Source organism: Sciurus carolinensis, chromosome 8 (assembly GCF_902686445.1).
Source record: "Sciurus carolinensis chromosome 8, mSciCar1.2, whole genome shotgun sequence".
NCBI lineage: Eukaryota > Metazoa > Chordata > Mammalia > Rodentia > Sciuridae > Sciurus > Sciurus carolinensis.
The window spans coordinates 119395055-119422747 of NC_062220.1; the positions used below are offsets into that span (position 1 = coordinate 119395055).

The window sequence follows — 27693 nt, forward strand, 5'->3', positions numbered from 1 at the left end:
GGGCATATTTGTGCCCCAAAGGTCCATCATATGTTGAACGTCTGGTGTCCTGCCATGGTGCTCTTTGAAGATGGCAGAACTTGTAGGTGGTGGGACCTAGTGAAAGGAAGTTAGGCCATTGGGGTCCTGTCTTATAAGGAGATATTGAGACTCCTCTTCCTCTGGTCACCATGAAGTGAGCTGCTTCCTCCACCACTGGCTCCCACCATGAAGTGCTGCCAGCAATGAGCCAACTGATCATGAAAGGAAACCTCCCAAACTGTAAGCTAAAATAAACCTTTTATCATAATCACATCATCTCAGATATTTGTCATAACACTGAAAAACTGACTAACACGTCAACTTTGGAAAGTGCAGGAGGGTGCAGAGTATATCACGATTAAGCAAGGGGGAAAAAGAGTGATATCTGGGGACTCCCTGTAGCCTCTATTCTTCACTCCTTGCAAGGAGTCCCTTCTCTACCTGCTTAAAGCCTCAGGTCTAGTTCAGGATTGTAAAATTAATAACAAGAACAACTTTTATGTGTGTCTTGCACCTTCCCAGTCTGCCTGAGAGAGAAGCAAGTGAAGAAGCAGTCTGGGAAAGGGGAAGAGGTTGTTCAAGCCTCACCTGGTAAGGTTTGACCTCTAGATCAATGGGTGTTGAACTCTTGGAGTCTTTGAAAATTTATAGATGCTAGAACTGCTCTCTAGAAAAATGCATGTGAATACTACATGACTGACACACAATTGCAGGGGTCCTAAATTCAAGCTTGAGATTATTATACCAGTAACAGGGAAGGGACCATCTGAAGTACTCAACTTTGTATCTAGAATCACCTGGCTTGGTATCTAGCACAGATTACATGGTCCATGAATATTTCTTGATCAAATGTGTCAGTGGACCAGGATACAATACCAGGCCTGTCTGGCCAAACATCTTCACTTTTGTCCAGGGAACCCCAGCTTGGGAAAGTCTCTGTAAAACATAACCTGCCTGTGAATTCACCTATTCCTGATACAGGCCCTGAGGACTCAAATCTAGGTGACAATTTGACCTTTCTCTTTCTATCACCGTTGCCCCTACCTAGTGTGAGGAGTATTCAAGGACTATCATACAGCAATGACCAGAAGTTCTCTGTCCCTGACAGACATAGAATGATTCTTTGCTACTTGGAACATCCCCTGTGTGGGCCAAGCTGGGTGACTCCTGAGATGCTTACAGACATCTGGTGGCCTGGAGGCAGGTGATGCAGCTGCCAGTGGGCAGAGCAGGAAGCTTTGGACCACAGAGGTTAGACACAGAGCTAGTGGGAGTGAATGGATCTGAAACAATTGGAACCAGGATTCCAAGGCAGGATTCTAAAATTGGACAGGGAGATGGAATCAGGTGGGGCCTTGCCAGTTTAAAGGTCACAATACCAACAGCCTTTATGATTGTGAGTCAAATTCCAAGTTGGGATTCCTGGCGCATCAGAAATTCCTAGAAATAAATGTCACAGAGACCAGACTGGTTCTGTAGTGAAGGAACTGTAGATGTATAGGAACATAAGTTTCTGACATGTCTCTGAACCTAGTCTCCAATACAGGGCCTGCATTAGAGCAGAGGGAGAGGCTTCTCTATGCACAGGGAAGTTTGGGGCATGGGACAGAGGGTGAAGGAGGCAGTGAGGTGATGGGAGACAAGGGGCCCTTCAGAAAGAGGGAGGAATCTGGGGTTTCTGCTAGGAAGGAGCTTCAATAGGGAGGTCCAGGCTTCTATCCCTGCCAGATCTCAGAGCAGCGCAGGCAGCCAGGGACCTGGGGAGGGCCATTGCCTCCAACTGCACCCTACCCCAGCACTCATGAGGGAGACACTCACAAGATCATTTCTATACATGAGTCCTGCAGGATGGGACTGGCTGACCCAGCACCCATTTATCCTGTATGTGGAGACACGTCTGTTTCCCTCTGAGAACTTCATACACTCATCTCTGGCTCATGATCACCATCATCCTGCAGGGACTGCTGTTCACACAGCGGACAGAGGTTAGCTCTGTCAGCTTTACTATTGGAACCAGGACACAGGCTCAGAAGGATGAGGATGTAAACAGTAACTAAATCATTCTTTGTTTTGGGTCATTCCTAAGCATCTATTGTCCAGGGAAATTGCTGGCTCTACTGAGTTGGACACTCAGGTAGTTTATCAGATAGAAGTTTATTAATCAGCACCTACAACAAGACCCCCTCACCCCGCTGTCTACCAGCCCTGCACATTATGTCATGAATACTTCCTAATTCTATGCTGTTCTTTTGCTGACAGATCTGCTTTAAACCTCTTCAGTGAACATTCTCCAGCCTGACATTCCTTCTCTGAACTGTAACTAAGACCCTGTCACAATGGAATTTTCTTTAATACTAAGACTTAGTGTTTTGTGACTGATAGGATTTGTGTGGCCTTTGGGAGGTGGCAATTCAAGTCAATAAAAATGTCCTGCTCAGATTCTAGTGGAATCAGAGGAGCATGGGGAGGCCCAGGGACCTGCCTGCCCAGGTTAGAAATATGAGGGTAGGGGCAGGAATGGAAACTTCCACTCCAGGAGGCAGGCCCTCTCCTGCCAGTGTGAGGACAGGGATGGATGTTGGGAATCAGAGTGGAGGCAGGTTCCTCTCTCAATTCCTTATCTGCCTGTGTCACTTTGAGCTTCACCATTGCTGCCCCACAACTCAAAGTAGTAGTCAGCATCATCCGTGGCCCTAGACATCACTGATGGTAAGGGTGGTCATGGTCCCTGATTTGGAGCAGTAGAATCAGTGAGGGATCCCTGCAGGCTGGTTGTCATTATTATAGATGATCGGTTCAGGGGCCTGAACTGGTTTCTCTGGTACCAGTGCACTTTACTTCTTCTAACTCTGTTTCCCCCACAGGTGACACTGGCCACCTCTCCTGGGGTCACCAACAGAGTATGGCTGAGTCAGGATGGAGAAAGTCATGGATCCTACAAGGCAGAAAAGGAGCAGTGGGCTTCAAGGTGAAGGATCCTTCTAGGATATCCTTCCTACCTGGCATGGATAAGTTTTGGGATTCCATGTGCTGACAGTGTGCCCCCTCCCATTGATCCCAATGCCAGTGGTCTATGAGATAGGGTGGAGAATGAAGCCTACAACATCCAAAAATACTACTCCTTTCTTGGCAGCTGTAATTTTTCAGGTTTACACAAGCCAGTGAGCACAGAGTGGGGACTTCAGGGACCTGCTGCTGTTAGAGGCAGGGCCAGACATGTAAAGGAGCACTCTTCTGCACTGGTGGGTGGGAGCCCTGGGGCAGCTCCTGTGAAGGGAGCAAGGCAGTCAAGGAGGAGGCAGGTCCAGGCTTATGGTGGAGGCAGCTCTGAGGCTGATTCTTGAGGCACAGGCTGGCCAGGCTTCTACCCAGGATTCATTTATCCCCTAGCTGGAGAGACCTGGGAGTTATGCAGATAAGCCTGAGATCACAGATGCTGATAAGGGAGGTTTGTGGGGTTCAGCCAGACTCCAACCCAGAGACAAGGAGAGGAAATGTGTGGCCCTGTGGACCAATGTCAACCCACTGGGTGACCCTCCCTCCCCTATTAGTTACATAGTCTGGGCAACATCTCTGCCCACACTGTGTTTGGGGTTTGCTCCTGGGCTGATGTGGTAATGCAGAACTCAGAGTCACATCTGTCTGAATTTTCTGAACCAAGTTTACAGAAGACAGAGGCTCAGATGTGTGTCCTGCCCCAGATCATGACTCTTGGGCTACATGGTGGAAATAAACTTCTTCCCTGAACCAAGAGTCTGAAAATCTTAAAGATTCAGTGAGGTGCTGTAACTCTGTCCCTGGTGGGAGCACCTCAGGCAGATCTTGGGTGCTGTGCCTTCCCATCTCCAGTGTGTTTTGGGCAGGTCCCACACTGTGCTTCTATACTGCCTGGTGGTTGCAGAATTTCAGCACAAATGGTGACCTTGGGGGAAATGAAGAACCTGGGTCCCTGCCATATTAGCAGACACATTCTATTAGAGCTGGAAGTGAGAAATCAGGAGAGTAAAGAATCTGTATCACAATATGAAGGAGGATGACATGAAAAAGGACACCTTGTCTTCCAGAAAAGCCTCCTGCATGTTTGAATACCCCTGACCCCAGACTTCCAGCCCCAGGGACTCTGTCAGGTGGTCTCTGCTGCCCTCTGGTGGATGCTTTACACCAGCTACAGTAGGCTCAGAGGGGTCTGTATAAAATCAGTACATATTGCTCAAGACCATATGACCTTGATACTTGGCTTGCTGTCCCCACAGCAGAAATTTCTTTTTACTACATGGCCCTTATCTGTGTCAAGGGGAGGAAACAAGGGCGAAGGTTACACTGGAAATATGAACACTTCAGTTTGAAGGAGAAGGATCCCGCCCCACCTGAGGTAGCACAGCACCTTTCTCAGGAGTGGTAGATGATCATATAAGTGGTCCCAGGGCCTCTTTCTGGGTGACACAGGACTCAAGGACTCATCTTCCTGTTGCCAGTGGCAGGTGTGGAGTCAATATGGGACTGTGGTGGCTACAGAAGCAGAGGCATAGACAGGAGACCAAAGATTATTCAGGTTCACTCTGGTCTGGACCACAGTGTTCCATCTTGGTTCCAACCTGGGAGTCAGCATGGACAGGGCACTGCCTCTTCTATCAGCAGTTTCCATCTCCTGGGTGAGTCTGGGTTAGACACACCTCTTGAACAGTCTCAGCAGACTATCCTACAAGCTTCTACCTGCACATTATCCTCTCTATTGAAAATCCAGGCTTATTCATTAGGTCCCAGGTGTCCAGTAGTAGCCATGGAATATGGTGAAGATTCATGGGCTGGCACACCGTCTTCTTGAGTTCTTCTCAGTGAGTGTTTGCACTTGTGAAGGAAAGAACGTACTGTTTTCACAACATCTCCCCACTTGAACCTGGGTGTGATGGTTGGATCTGCAACACAGTCTCAGGAAACCAGGAAAGTTAAGATGGTAAGAATGGTGAAACAGAAACAGAATGTTCCAGATTCACATAAGGAATTAGTGAATATTGGAAAATATTACCCCTCATACCTCAGATGTATTTTTGCAAGGAAGAATTATCCTGCATCTGTTCATATCTCTAATTTCTATGCATGTGTTCTTGCTCTAGAGAACAATTCCAAGCCTATTGGGGAAATAATTGAGAGAAATAAATCAAACAAGGGGAAATGCAGATAATTAATACAGTGATTAGAAGAGATTCACAGGATTGGTGGGTTATAATGTGGCACCCTCTCTGCACAGGTGCCTCTGGAAATGCCATCAGGTGTGGAGGAGATACAGGTAACAGCATTGTGTGGGCACAGCTGTGTCAGTGCCCTGTGGATGGACTCTGGGTGTGTGAGGATGTAAGAGGAGAGTGGGAAACTCAGGGACCAGGACTGAAAGCTTTTTCCAGAACAAGATAATACTTTTTCCTACATGAAGATCTTTGATGGCAGGAGAGATGTATATTCAGGGCAGGTGATGGAGAATTTCCAGGTAGTAGTGGGGTTCATGGGTAGAGGCCTAGCTCATATAGGAACTTCCAGGTTGGTGTGCTGGGCAGGACAGGTAGAATGGTGTGTTCAGATCAGAGCCCTGGGCCTTCCCATTTACCTGGAAATGAATAACCAGGAGGTGGTTATTGGTCCTCCCTCTCTACCTTGTTCCCACCTTGCAGCCAGGTGGGGACTTTGTAGCCTGTGCCTCCTGTCCTGAGAAAGCTGTCAAAATCTTCTAGTGTATAGTGAGTGACCCACACTGTTTGCCATGAAGTCCCCAAGATAGTTGAACTGGGAGCACAGAATTTGGGAAGTGCACTTCAAAAGGATGGGACTGAGAGAGGAAGTGACTATCCCAGTGCCACTCAGGAAGGAAGAGAGAAGAGCAGAACCAGGAAGACCATAGACCTGCATTCTTTACCTACTCTAGATTCCCTGGATCAGCTGGGCTGAGGTAAAATCCTCAGCCAAAATATTGGGCTTCTGGTGTGGAGGGCACCTCTCTGTGGTTCTTTAGCTGTGTGGCTGCACCTTACCTGCTGTTGGACAGGCTTCTGGAAGTCTGTCCAGCACCATTTGGGGCTGACCAGAATCCCCAAAAACACAATATCCAGTTCAGGATACTCTAGAATCATCATTTTATGCAAATTTACCCCAGTTGATTCCTTGAACTGTCACATAAGGTCTTATGCATTGGTGCCATTATCAGGAGACAGTTCATGGTGCATTAGTATAAAAAGTTAACTGAGTGGGACTGGGGTTGTGGCTCAGTGTTACAGCACTCGCCTAGCATGCATGAGACCATGGGTTCCATCCTTAGCACCACATAAAAACTAAATAAAGGTATTGTGTTCACCAATGACTAGCATATATATATATATTTGATACAGGTATCCCACTCCTCAGTCTATACCCAAAGGACTTAAAATCAGCATACTACAGTGATGTAACCACATCAGTGTTTATAGTAGCTCAACTCACAATACCTAACTATGGAACCAACCTAGGTGTCCTTCAATAGATGAATGGATAAAGAAAATGTGATATGTATACATAGTGGAATATTACTCAGCCTTAATGAAGAATGAAATTATGGCATTTACTGGTAAATAGATGGAGCTGGAGAAAATCATGCTAAGTGAAATAAACGAATTCCAAAAAAACAAAGGCTGACTATTTTCTCTAATATGCAAATGCTAATTCACAATGAGGGTGCGGCTAGAGAAGAATAGAGTTACTTTGGATTAGGCAGAGGGGAGTGAATGAAGGGGAAGGGGTATAGAGGTAGGAAGGACGGTAGAATTCATTGAACATTATTACCCTATGTGCATGTATGACTCCATGACCAATGTGATTCTACATCATGTACAACCAGAAAAATGAGAAGTTATACTCCACTTATATATGAGTTAAAGTGCATTCTACTGTGATAAATAACTAATTAGGACAAATAAAAAAGTAAACTACACATTCAAAACTATAGTAATCATTGTCAATAGTAGTTTGTGCTATAATTGATATGTATTTTGATTTTTCCTGTATTGTCTATCAATACACAAATTAGAAATCAGCTTCTATTCAAGTCAGGAGGGTATACATAGAGGCTATAGGCTTGTTTTTTAATAAATTCTATACATTATATATGTATGTATATCCAGATCAGACTCTAGAATCATCATTTTATATGAATGTCTGTATATATATACAAATACACGCACACACATATATGTATGGAGATTAATATATATATTCTGCATACCCTAAAGGTAAACTTTCTAAAACTGTATATCCCAGGTGCTATGAATAATCCAGCTTAGGATAGAATATTATTAGTGTTTTGGAAGATATTTTCTTCTGGAGGACAAATCTCAGCAAGACCTTGCAAATTTACACAAGCATACACATGTGCTAGTATTTTTATCTCCTGCATAGATCTGTCTTTGCATAAAAGAGACTTTGCTCCCATGTGCTTGGTGAACACACTGCCTCCTGTGCCACATCTGCAGGACAGAACTGATCCTTGCAATGAGAACCAAGAGTCTGTTTTTGTGCTGTACAGAGTTTAATTTTGGTCAGACATGGGAGGCTCATGAGCATGTCTCATTGGGCATAGGGATGAGGTGGTTTTGGTCTTCACTCACACCAGAGAGACATGTGTGCACTTCCTGAGCATGTGGGCGGTTGAAAGATCTTGATCTCAGACACCCAGAGCAGGTCTTGCCACATCAGAACATCTCATCCTGGGTCTTTATCCCACTGGGCTCACAATCCTTCATGTTCCTTGAAGATAAAGTCTACAGGGATAAAATTCAGAGAATGGGTTCCTTCCTTGTTATAATCTATATTGAAATCAGTGGAAGATAGTGTGAGTGTCTAATGAAGGAAAGGGTTGTCTGGGGACATTTTTCATCCAGGAACCTGTGAACTAGCCTCTATAGGACTGAATGGATATGACAAGATTTTAATTTAAAATCCAGCTAAATCTTTGGGAAAATCATGTTTCTAGTGGATTCTACAGTACTCTTGGGTGCAATGACATTCCAACTGAGTGAAAAAAAAAACCAAGGTTATGGTGATTGCTGAGTAAGGGTGAAAGTGAAAGTCTGGCCTGGGTGGAGAGATTTCTGTCCCATGTGCCCATCTGTGTCACTGTGAGCTCCCCCTGCCATGTGCTGTGGGCACCAAAAATGTCAGACTTGTCCCTGACCTGGGTTCCACTGATGGTCAGGGTGATTGTGCTTCCTCAATCAGAGACAAAGAAGCAGCCAGAGTTGTGTGTGGAATGTTTGCTATCATCACAGATGACAAACACAGGGGAATGGCCTAACATTTGCTAGTGTCATTATGGATATTTAATCCAAGTTTATTTTCTGAACATGTGATCCTGTCTCAGGGTTTTCAAAATAGATGATGGCTGAGTCAGCTTGTAGGAGGCCACGTTGCATATAAGAGAAGAAGTGTTCGGACTCATGATGAAGCTGCCTTCTAGCAGGTACACTGCCTGCCTGCTCCAGGGATTTCCTGAGCCCTCAAAGCACCCTTCCCATCAAAATCAGTCAAGGGCTCCATGAACCTGGTAGGAGGGTGGAGACATTGAACACCTAAGCAAACCTGCTCTCCTTTCCTGGCACCTGTCGCCCCTCAGGCCCACATAAGACTGTGAGCACAGCCCCACAGCCCTCCTACCTTACCCTGCAGGTTCCCAAGCATCCTGTCTACCACAGGGAGGAATGCACTGACCTGAGAGTCATGTCCAGGTTGCCATGTTCTGTTGTGTGTGGGTTCTTAGGGCAGTGAGTGTGGAGGTTGAGGTGGAGATGGTTCCAGGACATGGTGAAGGTGCCTCTGATTTTACTTCTAAAGGAGCAGGCTGGGATGGCTTCCTCCCTGCCCTTTGTACACATTTGCTTTAGGAAGTTGTCTGTTGTGTAAATCAGTCTGAGTTCAGGGTTGATCTGGAGCAGCACTGTTCTGTTCAGTGCAGGTTCCAGACCCAGGACACAGAGACAGGAAGGGAGGTCTGTAGAGCCACCTCAGGCCATGGGACTCTCCTTCACCTGTTGGACCCATCTTCTGGGTCCACAACTCCACCCTGGCCTTTGTCCTTAGAGATGAATCTATGCTCAGGAGGGCCTGGAGGGTCTTGTGTTCAGCAAGTGATTGAAGCACATGCAGGTGGGAGGACTCCTACATTACTCAGGGACTCTGTGGCCAGTGAAGATGGCAGGAGGCTATTAGGGAAATGAGTCCCTAATGTGGTATGTATGCACAAAAGAAATTTATTCAGCCATAAAGAATGGAAATATGTCACTTTTAGGAAAATGGAGGAAACTGGAGAACACAGGTTAATCAAAATCAGTCAGTCTCAGAAAGTGAAGGGGCATTAAGTTCTCTTTAAAATATGCAGGCTAAGGATAAAAAGAAATAAAAAGGGATCTTGTAAAAACAGAGGGGAGGCCGGCGGGGTACAGAAAGGAATAAGAAAATGCAGAAGATGCTTGGGAATGAAATTGATCAAAGTATGTGCACTACAAATGTGACACAATGAAACCAAATACTCTGTGTAATTATTGTGCACCAGACAGACAGACAGAAAGAGAGAGAGAGAGAGAGAGAGAGAGAGAGAAATTGAGAAATGGGTACTTGATAGTAATAGTGACAATGGTTTTCTGAAATAACCAATCACCTGAATGTGTATAACCATCAGAAGCAAGGTGGGTACATTTATAAAAAACAATTCAGTGATTGTCCTGAGGACTTAACCTCCAGAGAGGAATGGGAGAATTCAGCGCTCTTGGAAGTAGGGGATAGGCAGCCAACACAGGTTCTTGTTGAGTCAAATTCTCAGAAGTAATTAAGGCTGATTGAGAAGTACTGAAGGCAGTGGCTTCAATACAATCTTAACCCCAATTTGTAGACCTGAGCCAGTTTTCTCATGTAGAATGCAAAAAGAGGCCCCCAAGAGAGTTCTCAGCACTTCAAGTCACTGTTAAAATCAGGGTCAGCCAACAATCATTACTGCCTGTGTTTGGGCAGAGACATGTTCACTTCTTTAAGATTTTCAGTGGTCCTATCATACTGCAAGGGCCAAATGGACGGTTTCCAACTGATACCATATGACTGCAAAACACTGTTTCCTATCTGAACTTTTATGCACATGGTACATTGTAAGTCTTCCCCACCTCTGCTCCATGGGAATAGTAAATGACAAACACTGCATCTTGGGATGGAGAGTAGCATCCACTACTGCCATCTTTAAATAAAGGTTTTGTGCTTGAGATTAAATCTTTAAGGGCTTCTCAGTATCCATGTATATCCCCTGCACAGGGGTCTGACCTGGATTCTGCTGGAAATAAGTATAATTCTAGATGGAGTTTATCTCCACAATAGGTGATTTTGGCCTCCTGTCCCAGGGCCACCAGCCCTGGGATTGACCGAGTCAAGTCACAGTATCTGCAAGAGAAGAAAGGGGAATGGGCCCGAAGATAAAGGACCCATAGCCAGGGTTCCTCCATGAAGCTGTGTCTGGGCTGAGATCAAGGTTTGGGCAGGCTGCACTCAGAGGCCTGTGTGGACTGAGTCAGGGGACAGGGTTAGCTGATCACCTGTGCATAGAGAAGGGCAAGCAGGGCAGGGGTCCAGGTCATGGTGCAGATGCCCCAGAGTTATGTCTCCTGAGACAAGCAGCATGGCTGGGATTCCCCAGGCCTCTCTTAGTCACCTTCAGGTCCTTTAGGGGCTGTGAGTGTTTGGTGATTATGCAAATTTACTCTTCCCCTGGGGGCCCTATTGAGGGATAATGGGGAACATTCTTAACAACTGCTGGTCAGAATAGAAGACTGAGGAGGTGTGGTGCCTCAACTTCCTCTAGTTGCTCCTCTGGGCCAAATTGAAGTTTTGGCCTTCAATGCCTCTGCTCACGGTCTCCCTCTAGGAATTGAGCCCATGAACACTGTTCCATCCCTCCTTAGTTGTTGTATGTCCAGAACCCAGATCATCAAGCTTGTTTACATTCCAGGAACCTTTCTGTGGGTTGAGCTGGGCCCTTCTGAGAGACCAATGGCACATGGCTCAGGAAAAAGTGGACAACAGAGATTACCACATCCAGCAAAACTATTTTTCAAAATTGAACATGAAACAACCTTCCATGATAAGCAGAAATTAAAAGACTTATACCACTAAGCCTGTCCTACAGTGAAATGCTTCAATGTAGAAGAAATGAAAAATAAAAATAAAAGGGATTCATAGGAATGAATCTCAATAAAAGAACAGTAAATTAAATGAGAGTCAAATATGAATTAAACATTAGAAATAAATCAAAATGACATGAAATAAAATCATCATCTCTATAGTAAGAGTGAATATAAATGATCTAGTCTGTTCAATTAAAAGACACAGATTGGCAGATTATATTAAGGAACAATATGTACAATCAGAAAAATGAGAAATTACACTCCATTTGGGTATGATTTATCAAGATGTATGGATGCATTCTACTCTACTGTACAACTAATTAGGACAAATTTTAAAAAACAAGACCCAAAAAAATGCGAGACTAAATTTACAAAGACATCCACACACTGAAGGTAAAAGGGTAGAAAAACATATACCATGCAAATGAAAACTGAAAGCAAGCAGGGGTAACTATTCTAATAGCAGACAAAGTAGACTTCAAGTCAAAATTAATCAGAAAAGACAAGATGGTCATTTAATACTGGTTATGGGAATTATCCAACAAGATATGACAATAGTAAATATGCCCTTCAAAATGGTGCACCAATGTACATAAAACAAATCCTTCTCTATACAAAGAATCAAATAGACCACAATATATTAACACTGGGTAATTTTAACATGACTCTTTCACCACTAGATAGGTCATCCAGATACAAACTAGTAAAACTTTGGAACTAAAAATTACTATTAATCAAATGACCTTACTGACATCTATAGAACATTTTATCCAACAACAACTGCAATAACTTCTTCTCAGTGCCTTAGGGAACTTTGTCTAAAATGGATCATACTTAAGGGCACAAAGCAAATCTTAGCAAATACAAAAATTAGAGATAATTCCTTGCATCCTATCAGATCACAATAGTTTGAAATTAGAAATCAACCACAAGATTTAAAAACAGAAACCATTTTAACACCAGGATATTAAATAACTCAATTTTGATTGAGGACTGTACCCATAGAAGAACTCCTGGGAGAAATTCTTGGAAAAAAAATACTGGGCAACAAATAGAGATGCAACAATTCAAAATCGCTGGAACAGTATGAAAGCAGCTCTAAGATGAAAGTTTGTGGCATTAAAATTCCTACAACAAAAAAATAAAATTATCTCAAATAAATACAGTGATCCTATACCACAAGGCCCTAGAGAAAAAAACAGATTCCCAAATCTGTAGAGGCCAGGAAATAATTAAGATCAGAGTCAGAATTAATGAAATTGAGAATAAAAAATACAAAGGATCAATGAAATTGTTGGTCCTTTGAAAAAGATAACAAGATTGAAAAACCATTGGACATACTAACCAAAAAAAGACCCAAGTCAACAAAATCAGAGATTAAAAAGGAGACATCACCAAGACACTTCTGAAATTCAAAGGATCATTAGAAACTATTTTGAAAATTTATACTTCAATAAACTAGAAAATCTGGAAAATATTGACAAATTTTGAGACACATATAACCTACCCAAACTGAATCATATATAGAAAACTTAAACAAACCAAGATCAAGCAATGTAAAAACAGCAATTAAAGCATTCCAACAAAGAAAACCCAGGACCAGATGTATTCTCAGTTGAGTTCTATTAGACTGCTAAAAAAGAACTAATGCCAATCCTCTTCAAAGTACTCTATGAAATAGAAAAGGAAGAAACACTCTTAAATTCATTCTGTCAAGTTCATTCAATAAAGCCAGTATAAGGGGCTGGAGTTGTAGCTCAGTGGTAGAGCTCTTGCCTATCATGTGTGAGGCACTAGGTTCCATTCTCAGCAGCACTACATAAAAATAAATAAATAAAATAAAAGTATTCTGTCCATCTGCAACAACAACAAAAATTTTTGAAATTCAGTGTTACCCTGATACCCAAACCAGAGAAATACACATCAGACCAATATACCTGATGAACATAGATGCAAAAACCAGTAATAACATGTTGACACACATTCAAAACTGCATTAAGACACACGCCTTGATCAAGTCGGTTCTCCAGTGTTGAAAACACTGGAGAAACAGTAGTGTTTAAAACACGAGCTGTAGAAGGAAATTGCCTGAAGACGGTAAAGGCTATGTATGACAAAACTAAGGCCAGCATCATACTGAATGGAGAGAAACTGAAAACATTTCCTCTAAAATCAGGAACAAGTCAAGGATGTCCATTTTCATCAATCCTGTTCAAGGATTCCTTAAAACTCAAACCAGAACAATTAGTCCAAAGAAGGAAATTAAAGGATACAAATGAGAAAAGAAGTCAAAATTATCTCTGTTTCCTGATGATATGATCCTATATTTAGAAGAGCAAAAAAACTCCACCAGAAGACTTCTAGAGCTTGCCATAAGGGTTGCATCTCCTGACTGGAGCCTGGCAGCAGGGACCTCGCGAACGCTGGGGTCTCAGCGCCCAGAGCCCGGCACCACCGCCATAGGTCCCTGGCGTGGATGCGGCTGAGCCTGGCGCAGCTGAACAGTTGAGGCCTGGCGCGGGGAGCGGGTGGGAGGCACTGTTAGGGCCCCGGCTCCCGCTGCCAAGCCGCGCTTTCCGGGACTAGCGAGGCAGTGATTTGCGGCATCAGGTTCACCTTCAGTAATGGGCCCGAGAGCCAAGCGGGGCCCCGCCATCCCACTCGGACCTCGTTTCCCTGTCCCCGCTGCGCACAGGCCGCCGCGGCGACCTCCAGGCCTCCTGCCTACCCGCGCGGGGCAGCCGCCCTGGCCCGGAGGCCTCCCTGGTCCCAGCCCACGTCCCTCCCTGGTCCCAGCCAGCGTCCCCGCGCGGCTCCTCTTCTTCCTAGGCGTCTTTCCCCCTCCAGCCCTGCGGCGACCGGTCCATACACCGCCTGAGTCTTGTGGGAGCCTCTGTCCGCGGCCAGGCCTGGTGCTGTCCTCTGCACTCCCTTCCTCTCGTCCCCACCCGGGGTCCGCACCCCAGCCAGACCTGGGAGACCCGGGCCCAGACCCGCAGCCCGCACCAAATCTGCGGGGACCCCATTGCCAAAGGTGAAGGAGCGGAACTCAGAATCACACACTGATGGAACCACATGTCCAGCCTACCAAAGCAAGTGCAGAGGGAACATCCCCCAAGTAGAAACTGCATTACTTCAGCAACAGAGGAACAGCCTCGCGTCAGAAATTACCATTGACAGAAAACAATAGGGAAGGGGAATTTTGCCAAAGTGAAATTGGCAAGAAATGTTCTAACTGGTAGAGAGGTTGCTGTGAAAATAACAGACAAAACTCAGCTAAATCCTACCAGTGCAAAACAGCTGTTTGAAGAAATACGAACAATGAAGATACTGAGACATCCTGATACAGTGAAATGGTTGGAAGTTATAGAAACAGAAAAAGACCCTCTATTTAGTCATGGAGTACGAGAGTGGGGGTGAAGTGTTTAATTACTTACTTGCCAATGGACGAATGAAAAAGAAAGAGGCCCATGCAAACTTTAAGCAGATTGTATCTGTCATATAGTATTGGCATCAAAAGTGCATCACTGTGATCTTAAGGCTGGAAACCTTCTTGATGCTGATATGAATATTGAAATTGCTGACTTTAGTTTTAGAAAGGAAATCTCAGTCGGGAACAATTTTGACACATTCTGTTGCAGCCCACATTATTGTAGCAGCCAGAATTTAAAGCAACTAAACCAGCGAGTCTTGTGAGGAAAGAACCATATCCCCTTCTACATGTCCACAGACTGTGAAAATCTTCTGAAGGAATTATTAGTGCTGAATCCAATAAAGAGAGGCAGCTTGGAACAAATAATGAAAAATTGGTGGACGAATGTTGGTCACTAAAAATTAAAGCCACATACTGAGCCTGAACCAGATTTCTGTGTTACAAAAAGAATGGACATTATGGTCACCATGGGTTTTGCATGAGATGAAATAAATTATGCCTTAATAAGTCAGAAATACAATGAAGTTTTGGCTACTTATATTTTTCTAGTTAGAAAACCACCTGAATTCAAAGGCAGTGAGTCAATATCCAATGGAAACTTGTTTCAGAGGTCACAGACCAGTAGTGACCTAAACAACAGCACTCTTCAGTCCCCTGCTCACCTGAAGGTCCAGCAAAGCATCTCAGCAAATGAGAAGCATCCACGTTTTAGTGATCATACTGGTCCATCCATTTCCCCTGCCATATCATACACTAAACGGCCTCAAGTTAATGTAGAAAGTGAACAGAGTGGGACAAAGATGTGACTCATAAACTTGTCAGCACCACAGTTGGATCAAAAAGTGAGATGACTACAAGCCCACTTGTGGGTCCAGAGAGGAAAAAGTCTTCAACTATTCCGTGTAACAATATGCACCCTGGAGGTAGCATGGCAAGAAGGATACATACATCTGTGAGAGGACCACAGATGGATACAGAGCATTACAGAATGGAAAGGAGAGCAGCCTTACGGAGATGTCAACAATTAGCATATCTTCTGCAGGATCTGCTATGTCCTCTGCTGTTGCCTCAGCCCAGCTCTGCCACCAGAAATCCATGTCCACTTCTGGTCACCCTATTAAAGTCACACTGCCAACCATTAAAATGGCTCTCAAGCTTACTGGTACAACCCCAAGAGTGCCTGCTGCTTCCTCATGTGCTCACAGTATTAGTGCCACTACTCCAGACCTTACCCATTTTCCCTGAGGGAGTTCAAGTCAAAGCACTTTCCATGGAGAACAGCTCCTGGAGCAACACAGCGTTCCTTGTAATGGGCTGCTTACTTCGCCATCCCAATAAACTGGTGCATTTACATATGCCAGAAGGGGAATGTCCACTGGTATAATAAGCAAAATCACAACGAAATTCATTTGTGGAAGTACATCAGGGAAAGCAAAAGAAAGAGACAAGGAAGAGAGTAAAGATTCCAAGCCTCATTCTTTGTGGTTCACATGCAGTATGAAAACCACTAGTTCAATGGACTTTAATGACAGAGAGAAATCCAAAAAGTGTTAGATGCAAATAACTAATTAAGAACAAAAAGAGAGGTTTTAGCTTTTCTGTGTCTGTGGAGATGCTAGATAGGATAGCCTGATGCAGTGGGAGATGGAAGTCTGCAAACTGCCACATCTCTGTCACTTTAGTGGAGTCCGTTTCAAGTGAATATCTGGGACTTCTATTGCATTCAAGAACATTGCATAGTGCTGACGATATAGCCCATCTGGTAGGGTGCTTGCCTAGCATGCGGAAGGACTGGGGTTCGAATCCCCAGCACTGCGAAAGAACATTGCATCCAAAATAGCAAATGAGCTTAAGCTGTAAAGAAATACAAATTTACAGGATGAGAGAAGATACACCCATAAATGAGCTACAGTTTTTGAATGTACTGGTAATGCCTAATGTGGTCCACCTTTGAATCTTCCCATGTAGAATTTGCCCTTAATGCAATAAGATTATACATAGTCATGAAGTATAAAATTAAAATCAGTATGACTATAATAAATCAGCAGCGTGAAAGTAGGTTCACATGTACAGGAAGTATATTGTGTGTTTCTGTTCACAGATTTGCTTAATAAAATGGGAATGCTTACAAACTTGTACAGTTGTCTAGATTTATGCACATAAATGTACATTTGATGCTTTGAGTTGAACATGTTTTTCCCTGCTATTTATATTTTGGTAGGTTTTTAAATTCTCACCTTTATCATACAATTTTGAAAATTGTACCCAGGATTAAAAGTGCACAGTAATCTTTACAATTGTAGCATGGATGTTTAAAAATTATTTAAAATCACATTTAAAATAAAACCAGAAGCTGATCAGATTTATTATACACAGAATTATTTTTGCTTATCTTTGCTCTTAGCCTTGTTATCACACAAGGTTTAGTTAAGAAGATACAAAATGTTTACTGTGTCAGGACTTTGAGTTTTTAAAATAAAGTACATGAAAATAAATTATAACTTTGGCTTGAGATAAGAAGTACTGGAAAAAATAAGTCTATACCAGGTTTCTTTGAACTTTGAAGTATTTTCTGTCCCACTGCTAATTGTAGCATCAAAATAGAAAAGAATCAATACTTCAACAGGCTATTATAATGTCAACTGTCTCTTAGGTTAGCTGCCTTCAGAACATCACAGTATAAATGCAGAAATGTAATAGCATTGGGACTGTTTCATAGCACAAATGCATCTTTACAGCATTGATCAATGCATCAGTTAAGAAATAATGCCACCTCAGGAATTAACTAGCACTGAGAACATTTGCTTCATTCTCCTCCCATCCTCTTCATCCACCATCCACCCCTGCCTCTATAATCTCTGTACTTAAGAGACTTGTGAGTAAATCATACTATTTATAAGTTTATTAATGATTTCTGCTTATGTGACTGTTCAGTTTGTTTCCATGTAACCCATTTGTTTTCAATATTTTATCAAGTTTCTTGTATTTATTCTTCATCATGATGCCTAGAATGTGAAGCTTTGTATTTGGGCATTTACCTACTTTTCTTTCATCATTAGTGATGCATACAATGTAAAACCACTAGTAAAGGTACCTGTTAATACTTGTTATTTTATACTGAATTAGCCTTGGAGGTTGATTGTGCAATGTTATTTAATGTTGAAATTACTGTAATATCAACATATGGGCTCCATCCTCACACTCCTGAGAAATAGTATTCAGATTTTATGGAAGGAAAATAAAGCTGTGATAAATGCTGTATTTCTAACCTACATTGGAAATCTCTAAGTATAGGTGATTTGCCATGCCATAATGGCTTCCAGATGAAGATGAATTTTATATTCTGTATTGTACTGTGATGTAGCTTTCTTCTGTAACAGTTCTGTTCTAAAATGAAGCATATTTTTGCCTTAGCAAGGGTGATATTTGAAAAAGCAAAACAAAACTGTGTAGCCTCTTTTTACTCCAGTGTCCTTCAGAACAAGTGATGCAGTTCTTTCTTCACTTTCACTGGTGCACGCTGAAATGTTACTTGAACAGTTCTCATAATATCGCATTTGTCTTTGGCTCTTTAGAAAAAGACTTCTAGAGCTGATCATCATATTCAATGAAATAGCAGGACACAAGATCTATATACATAAATTGAATTACTCTTCTCCAAAAAATGAATCTGCTGAAAAAAATTATTCATAATAACCTCAAAAAATACTTGGGAATAAATCTTATCCTACCTGGCCAACCAATATGGTTCCTCAGACCTGCCCATCTCCAACCATCCATGGATGCCCATGCATAAGCCTTAGCCTCAGAGAATGGATGATTTGATTAGACATTGATATGGTTTGCATATATTTCTGCTCCCCAAATTTCACAAATTGGAAACTTAATCACTAAACATAAGCTTCTAGTATTTGGGAAGTTGTGTCTTTGGGAGGTAATAAGAATTAGGCAAGACCATGAGAATGGGGCCCCCATGATGGCATTAATGACTTTGTGGGAAGAGGAAGTGAGACCTGACCTAGCATACTCACTGTGTCTTGCCATGTGATGATGACCTTTACATTGTTCAGAAGGAGCAAGAAGGTCCTAACCAGGTACCAGTGCCATGTTCTTGGACATCCCAGCTTCCAGAACCAGGAGCCAAATAAATTTCTATTCTTTATAAATTAACTGGTCTCAGGCATTTTGTTATAGAAACACAAAACAAACTAAGACAGATATCACTGATGTGTGTATGCTGACCAGAAGTCACCAACCAGTTGTATAGACATGAATAACTATGTATTGGTATAGAGGGAAAAACAATAGGTTTAGGGCAAAGAGGTCCTGAATTTACATTCCATCCCAGCCATTCATTAGATTGGAGAATTTAGGATGGTCCATCCCCTACGTCTATTTCCTCAATTTATGAAAGAGATGATGTGGTTCCCCCCTTTTTTTTCAACCCCTGTACACACACACACACACACACACACACACACACACACACACATTCCACTTTTCTTGTTGCCCTCTGTACAGTGATTCTACACTTACCTGCTCACCCTTTCAGTTCACTAGGCTGGGAGTTTCCTGAAGTCAGGTACCAGTTCACAGGTCTCTGTTTAGCCCCTTGCACTATAAGTTCTAGCATATATTATAGTAAATCTCATTTAACAATAAATGGCACAAATTTCTATTTCTTGTTTGTATTTCTGCTTACACAGGAAAATCATCTAGTCAACCCCTGGGATTCTCTGGCCTCTCAGATTTGAAGTTACAATCTGCAGTTAACCATTTCTTCCTCTGACCTCCATCCTGATCTCCATGACTACAGTGGAGATAGTGTAGCTGGTCTGTGGGTCTTCTCTGCTGTGGTATGGAGACGGCCACTGTCATGTGTTCATGTTGCCCTTGGCAGTTGTTACCTTTGGGTGAGCCCCTCAAATGAGAAGGCTTTGTGGGCCAGGGACACTTGTAGGTGAGTGGCCCAATCTGTGGCACTCTGCTAGGCCTTCTGCTGGTTCCACCTGTGGGTTGTTCACAGGACTGTCATGCTGTAAAGCTGACAAGTTTCTAACCCTTTGCAGAACTGGCTGCCTACTTTGCTGTAAGGCTGCTATGGTTTGAATTGCTCCCAGTCTTCATGTACACTCTGGTATTCTGCACAAAACACACTAAAACATTATCCAAGGCAAAGAGAAAATACAGAAATCCTTACACAAAATCCAGGTGGAAAATATGGTTATAGTTTCTGAATTATGATCCTTTTTCCCTTAAAATGGTTTATTATTTATACAACCTAATATAAGTAATTAAGATAGGGTAGAAGAAACAGAAATTGACAAATTACAAATATATTTGTCATCAGTCTTCATACTATAAAGATAACTCAATATTAGCTTGGTAAATTATAAGAGATTTTTAATTACTTTTTATATAAATATGTTACTTATGCCAAGAAACTCTATACTTTTAGCAATTTTATTATGAATTGACAAACCTGAAACAGTATTAATCATTTCTTGCAATTTCAAGAAAAGAAATGAGCTCAATAATTTATGATTTGGAAGAGGATCTTTCTGTTGCTTCAACTGTTAAGTTGAGCTTAATAAGGCATTTCCTGATTTGTCACATAACTGGATGAATTTCTGATCAATTATTTCAAAATATAAATTTTAGTATACTTACAGATGAAGATTTTTTTTAAATTTAACTGATTCTTTTTAGTTATACATAACATTAGGATTCATTTTGACATAATTATAAAAGCATGGAATATAATTCACTCTAATTCAATCCTCACTATTTTCCCTTTCCCTCCTCCATTCCCTCCACTATTCACTTCTGTCTAATCTACTGATCTTTTTCCATTAACTTTTACATTTTTTTAGTTAGTGTCTTAGGGATATACAATTCTTGTGAAATAGTTTTTCTAAAATGATTTAATTATTAAGGAAAACAAATAAGTCTAGCTTTTGTTACACTTTTATCTTTATTCAGGTAAAATTTGCAAACAAAATTGCATATTTTAAGGAGTGTTATGAGTGTTTGGGATGTATATATACTTTGTGAAATGATTGCTGCAATTGAGCTATTTAACACATTGCCATCCCATGTATTTGCCTTCTCTCTCTATCTCTCTCTGTCTCTTTTTCTTTGCGTGTGTGGGGGGAGGGGGGGTGTTAAGAATATTTAAGATCTACCCTCTTAACAAATGTCCAGGATACAATATTACTAACTGTAGTAAGCTTCCTGAAGATGAAATTTTCTGAATGAAAATTGGCAACCTTCAACCAATAGCTCCTCATTTTCCCTAATTCCAACTCCCTGGCTACTACAATTCTATTGCTGCTTCTATGTGTTTAACTGGTTTAGATTTCACATCTAAGGGAGATCATTTCCCTCCAACTTATTTCAGTTAGCATAATATCTTCCAGGTTCATAAATGAAATTGTGACAGGATTTCCATCTTTTTATAAGATTGAATACCATTCAAGTAATAATATGAATGCCTTCTTTATGTATGCAAACATACATATTAAAAATGTGCCAACATAGAGTGCTCACCTCACAAGCACAAGGCCCTGGGTTCAATCCCCAGCACCGCAAAAAAAAAAAAAAATGTGCCAAGAAAATTGAAAATAATTTTCTCTACAAGTTTATATTTAGTAGAGTGCCTTTTCAGTATAACCAGGATAATCTTTCAAGGAAAATCCTTTTTCTTCTGAGAATTAACCCCAGGTTCCTCTGTCTTTCTACAGGGACCCCACTCTCCCATCATCTTGCTGCTTCCCTCACCCCTGTTCCCTGTCCCAAACTTCCCTGTGAACAGTCAAGTACCTCCCTTTGCTCTAAGGCAGGCCCGGAAGTGAAGGCCAGACCTAGAGACACAGCCAGAAACTTCTACTCCTACTCATCTACAGATCCTTCACTACATAACCAGGCTGGTCCCTGTGTCATTTATTTCTAGGAATTTCCGATGGGCCAGGAAATCCAGTTTGGAAATTCACTCACAGTCACAAAGGCAGTTGGTATGGTGACCTTTAAACTGGCAAGACCCCACCTGGTTCCATACCCCTATCCAACTCTAGTATTCTGCCTTGGAATCCTGGTTCCAATTGCTTCGTATCCATTCACTCCCACTAGCTCTCTGTCTAACCCCTGTGGTCCAAAGCTTCCTGCTCTGCCCACTGGCAGCTGCATCACCTGCCTCCAGGCCACCAGGTGTCTGTGAGCATCTCAGGAGTCACAGAGCTTGGCCCACACAGGGGAAGTTCCAAGTACCAAAGAATCATTCTATGTCTGTCAGAGACAGAGAACTTCTGGTCATTGCTGTGTGATAGTCCTTGAATGCTCCTCACACTAGGTAGGGGCAAAGGTGATAGAAAGAGAAAGGTCAAATTGTTACATAGATTTGAGTCCTCAGGACCTGTATCAGGAATAGGTGAATTCACAGTCAGTTTAGGTTTTGCAGAACTTTTCCAAGTTGGAGGTCCTTCGACATAAGGGAAGATGTTTGGCCAGACAGGCCTGGTATTGTATCCTGGTCCACGGACACATTTGATCAAGAAATATTCATGGACCATGTAATCTGTACTAGATACCAAGCCAGGTGATTCTAGATACAAAGTTGAGTACTTCAGATGGTCCCTTCCCTGTTACTGGTATAATAATCTCAAGCTTGAATTTAGGAGCCCTGCAATTGTGTGTCAGTCATGTAGTATTCACATGCATTTTTCTAGAGAGCAGTTCTAGCATCTATAAATTTTCAAAGACTCCAAGAGTTCAACACCAATTGATCTAGAGGTCAAACCTTACCAGGTGAGGCTTGGACAACCTCTTCCCCTTTCCCAGACTGCTTCTTCACTTGCTTCTCTCTCAGGCAGACTGGGAAGGTGCAAGACACACATAAAAGTTGTTCTTGTTATTAATTTTACAATCCTGCACTAGACCTGAGGCTTTAAGCAGTTAGAGAAGGGACTCCTTGCAAGGAGTGAAGAATAGAGGCTACAGGGTGTCCCCAAATACTATCACTCTTCTTCCCCCTTGCTTAATCGTGATATATTCTGCACCCTCCTGCACTTTCCAAAGTTGACGTGTTAGTCAGTTTTTCGTTGTTCTGACAAACACCTGAGATGATGTGATTATGATAAAAGTTTTATTTTAGCTCACAGTTTGGGAGGTTTCCTTTCATGATCATTTGGCTCATTGTTTTTGAGCCCATGGCAAGGCAGCATATCATGGTGGGAGCCAGTAGTGGAGGAAGCAGTTCACTTCATGGTGACCAGAGGAAGAGGAGTCTCAATATCTCCTTATAAGACAGGACCCCAATGGCCTAACTTCCTTTCACTAGGTCCCACCACCTACAAGTTCTGCCATCTTCAAAGAGCACCATAGCAGGACACCAGATGTTCAACATATGATGGACCTTTGGGGCACAAATGTGCCCATGACAGCTGACTTTTAGAAATTATCATCAGAAGTTTGTAAACTGGGGATTGGGACAAATGGTGGATTATGGAATGTTGCTTTCTTGGTTACTCCATGTCATGAAATTAAGATCTCAGAGGGGTTCCAAGATGGCGGACTGGAGGGCGGCTGCATTTCATGTTGCTCCAGGATGCAGGATTCAAAAGGGGAGATAGTGAGAGACTTGGGACCAACTCAAAGCCGCCGGGTGAGTCTCTCCAGTTGGGGAAGTGTCCCGGATGGGGCGGTAGCCCTGGAACGCAGGGAACTTTGTGAAGTAAAGTTGCTCAGCGAGACGCCCCTCCCCCACACTGGAGTGGAAAACACGGACAATTGGGATCATCATAGAGGAGGCGGCTCAGCACAGCGCTTGGACTCGGAGCAACCACTGAGGCTCCGGGCAGCTGCCTGAGGAGGAGCTGTGTGGCGAGCTGTTTGGACTCAGAGCATCGCTTCTGAACACCAGGGGGTTGCCCGGAGGAAGAGGAGAAGTGCGGCGGGTCACTTGGTCTAGGAGTTACTGCATCAGAGCCACAGGCAGTTGCCAGAGGAGGAGGCGAGTGGTGAGTTGTTTGGAATCAAAGTGACTGCTCCTGAACACCGGTGGCCTGCCTGGAGGAGGAGCGCGGTGGGTCGCTTGATCTCCGAGTCACCGCTCCTGAACACCCGGGGGGGCTACCCCGAGGAAGAGGAGGAACAGGGCGGGACACTTGCACTCGGAGAAACTGCCTAGGGCTAAGGACGGTTGGCAGGAGGAGGAGACTCGAAGTGAGTTGCTTGGACTCCTAGTGACTGCGTCGGAACACCGGGCGGCTGTCTGGAGAAAGAGGTGTGTGGTGGGTCTCTGGGTCTCGGAGCTATTGTATGGGGCTTCAGGTGACGGCTCAGAGGAGAGGCCGAATAGCCAGGCGATTAGGTGCAGAGCAGGGTCCCAGGACCGGCTTCTTGGTGGAAGAGTCGCACAGAGACATGCCTAGGGGCGGAGCGAAGATTCCAGGACTGCAGGCAGATTCTCTGAGGAGAGGCAACCTAAGGAGACTCGTCTGCGAAGGGTGAGGCTCCCAGGCCCAGGAGGTAGGTCTGGACCCCTGGGAACGTGGCAGAGGAAGACAGCCCAGCCCAGGTGGTAGTTGTAGATTGAGGGGAACCTCTAGGAGGGCAACTGACCAGCGAGACCTCCCCACCGAGTGAGTCTTCCCGGCCGGGTGAGGTTTTCCAAAAAGGACAGTAAAACCACAGACACAGGCTCAAACAGGCCTTGCCTCAGCCCGCAGCCTAGTTCCCTTTGGATGACCATTGGTCAACAAGTGGAGGCACTTCTGCCCACTATCAGGGAATATACCCCACCTGAGGGTCACCACCCCTAGAGAGGCAGCTTCCTTGTGGAGCACCGCATTATCAACTTCCTCCAAGACAGGCTACTGAAGGATAAGAGGGGATATACTGGCAATCTTCAGGGACATTAGAAGTCAATAGAGGAAATCGGCAATATCTTAATGACCCACTGATTCCTGAACAATATGAGAAAACAAGGGAAGAAAATGCCCCAAACAAATCTAGATGTTACTTCAATAAAATCCAATGACAGCATGGCAGAAGAAATGACAGAAGGGGAGTTCCGAATGTACATAATTAAAACAATCAGGGAAGCAAACGAGGAGATGAAAGGGCAAATGCAGGCATTGAATGATAGCACCAATCGACAGTTAACAGAGCAAATTCAGGAAGTAAAAGTTCATTTCACTAAAGAGTTAGAGATATTGAAAAAAAAACCAAACAGAAATCCTTGAAATGAAGGAAACAATAAACCAAATTAAGAACTCCATAGTAAGCATAACCAATAGGATAGAACACCTGGAAGACAGAACTTCAGATATTGAAGACAAAATATTTAACCTCGAAAACAAAGTTGAAAAAACAAGAGAAGATGGTAAGAAATCATGAACAAAATCTGCAAGAACTATGGGATATCATGAAAAGGCCAAATTTGAGGATTATTGGGATTGAGGAAGGCTTAGAGAAACAAACCAAAGGAATGAACAATCTATTCAATGAAATAATATCAGAAAATTTCCCAAATCTGAAGAATGAAATGGAAAATCAAGTACAAGAGGATTATAGGACTCCAAATACACAAAATTACAACAGACTCACACCAAGGCACATTAGAATGAAAATACCTAACATACAAATTAAAGACAGAATCTTAAACGCTGTGAGAGAAAAGAACCAAATTACATTCAGGGGGAAACCAATACGGATATCAGCAGATTTTTTCAATCCAGACCCTAAAAGTTAGAAGGGCCTGGAACAACATTTTTCAAGCTCTGAAAGAAAATGGATGCCAACCAAGAATCTTATACCCAGCAAAACTTACCTTCAAATTTGACGATGAAATAAAATCATTCCATGATAAACAAAAGCTAAAAGAATTTACAAAAAGAAAGCCAGCATTACAGAACATTCTCAGCAAAATATTTCATGAGGAAGAGATAAAAAACAAAGAAGCAAATCAGCAAAGGGAGGAATTATCCTAAAGGAATTGTCAAATAAAGGAGGAACCAAATTGTGTCAAAAAATAAATAAATAAATAAATAAAATTTTAAATATGAACCAAATGACCAGGAATACAAATCATATCTCGATAATAACCCTGAATGTTAATGACCTGAATTCATCAATCAAAAGACATAGACTGGCAGATTGGATTAAAAAGAAAGATCCAACAATATGTTGCCTGCAAGAGACTCACTTCATAGAAAGAGATACCCATAGACTAAAGGTGAAAGGATGGGGAAAAACATACCATGCACATGGACTCAGCAAAAAAGCTGGAGTATCCATCCTCATTTCAGATAATGTGGACTTCAAGCCAAAGTTAGTCAGAAGGGATAAAGAAGGACATTTCATACTGCTTAAGGGAAGCATAAATCAGCAAGATATAACAATCATAAACATCTATGCCCCAAACAGTGGCTCATCCATGTATGTTAAACAAATCCTTCTCAATTTTAGAAACCAAATAGACCATAACACAATAATACTAGGTGATTTCAACACGCCTCTTTCACCACTGGACAGATCTTCCAAACAAATATTGAACAAAGAAACCATAGATCTCAATAACACAATCAATAATTTAGACTTAACAGACATTTATAGAATATACCATCCAACCAAGAGCGAATACACTTTCTTCTCAGCAGCACATGGATCCTTCTCTAAAATAGACCACATATTATGCCACAAAGCTAATGTTAGCAAATACAAGAAGTAGAGGCACTACCTTGTATTCTATCAGATCATAATGTATTGAAGTTAGAAATAAATGAAAGAGTAAAAAACAGAAACTACTCCAACACCTGGAGATTAAACAATATGCTATTATATTATGAATGGATAACAGAAGATATTAGGAAGGAAATTAAAAAATTCTTAGAGGTAAATGAGAACAAAGAAACATCATATCAAAATCTCTGGGACACTATGAAAGCAGTACTTAGAGGAAAATTTATTTCATGGAGCGCATTTAATAAAAGAAGTAAAACTCAAAAAATAAACGACCTAACACTACAGCTCAAAGCCCTAGAAAAAGAAGAACAGACCAACACCAAAAGTAGTAGAAGACAGGAAAGAGTTAAACTCAGAGTGAAATCAAAGAAATTGAAACAAAAGAAACAATGCAAAAAACTGACAAAATAAATAGTTGGTTCTTTGAAAAAATAAACAAAATTGATAAACCTTTAGCCACACTAACAAAGAGAAAGAGGGAGAAAACCCAAATCACTAAAATTCGGAATGAACAAGGAAATATCACAACAGACACGATTGAAATACAAAACATAATTAGAAGCTATTTTGAAAATCTATACTCCAACAAAATAGAAAATTTCAAAGACATCAACAGGTTTCTAGAGACATATGAATTGCCTAAACTGAATGAGGAGGACATACACAATTTAAATAGGCCAATTTCAAGTAATGAAATAGAAGAGGTCATCAAAAGTCTACCAACAAAGAAAAGTCCAGGACCAGATGGGTTTTCAGCCAAGTTCTACAAAACCTTTAAAGAAGAGCTCATTCCAATACTTCTCAAAGTATTCCATAAAATAGAAGAGGAGGGAACCCTCCCAAACTCATTCTATGAAGCCAATATCACCCTGACACCTAAACCAGACAGAGACACATTGAGGAAAGAAAATTTCAGACCAACATCCTTAATGAACATCGATGCAAAAATTCTAAACAAAATTTTAGCAAATCACATACAAAAACATATTAAAAAGATAGTGCACCACGATCAAGTGGGTTTCATCCCAGGGATGTAAGGTTGGTTCAGCATCAGGAAATCAATAAATGTCATTCACCATATCAACAGACTTAAAGTTAAGAATCACATGATTATTTCAATAGATGCAGAAAAAGCATTCGATAAAATACAGCACCCCTTCATGCTCAAAACACTAGAAAAAATAGGAATAGTGGGAACATTCCTTAACATTGTAAAGGCCATCTATGCTAAGCCCATGGCTAATATCATTCTAAATGGTGAAAAACTGAAAGAATTCCCCCTAAAAACTGGAACAAGGCAGGATGCCCTCTTTCACC

The 27693-nt window shown here is 42.2% G+C and overlaps 3 protein-coding genes and 1 pseudogene across 11 annotated transcripts in view; all 4 read left to right on the forward strand.

Moving 5' to 3' along the window:
* Positions 1 to 27693, forward strand: part of LOC124991706 (immunoglobulin lambda-1 light chain-like) — a 1192366-nt gene that overhangs the window by 1107755 nt on the left and 56918 nt on the right. The window lies entirely within an intron of this gene.
* LOC124991707 (immunoglobulin lambda-1 light chain-like) overlaps positions 1 to 27693 on the forward strand; it is a 1154667-nt gene that overhangs the window by 1065597 nt on the left and 61377 nt on the right. The gene's annotated exons all lie outside the window — the stretch shown is intronic.
* LOC124991709 (immunoglobulin lambda-1 light chain-like) overlaps positions 1 to 27693 on the forward strand; it is a 981515-nt gene that overhangs the window by 887930 nt on the left and 65892 nt on the right. The gene's annotated exons all lie outside the window — the stretch shown is intronic.
* On the forward strand, positions 1959 to 16494 carry LOC124990517 (serine/threonine-protein kinase MARK1-like; annotated as a pseudogene).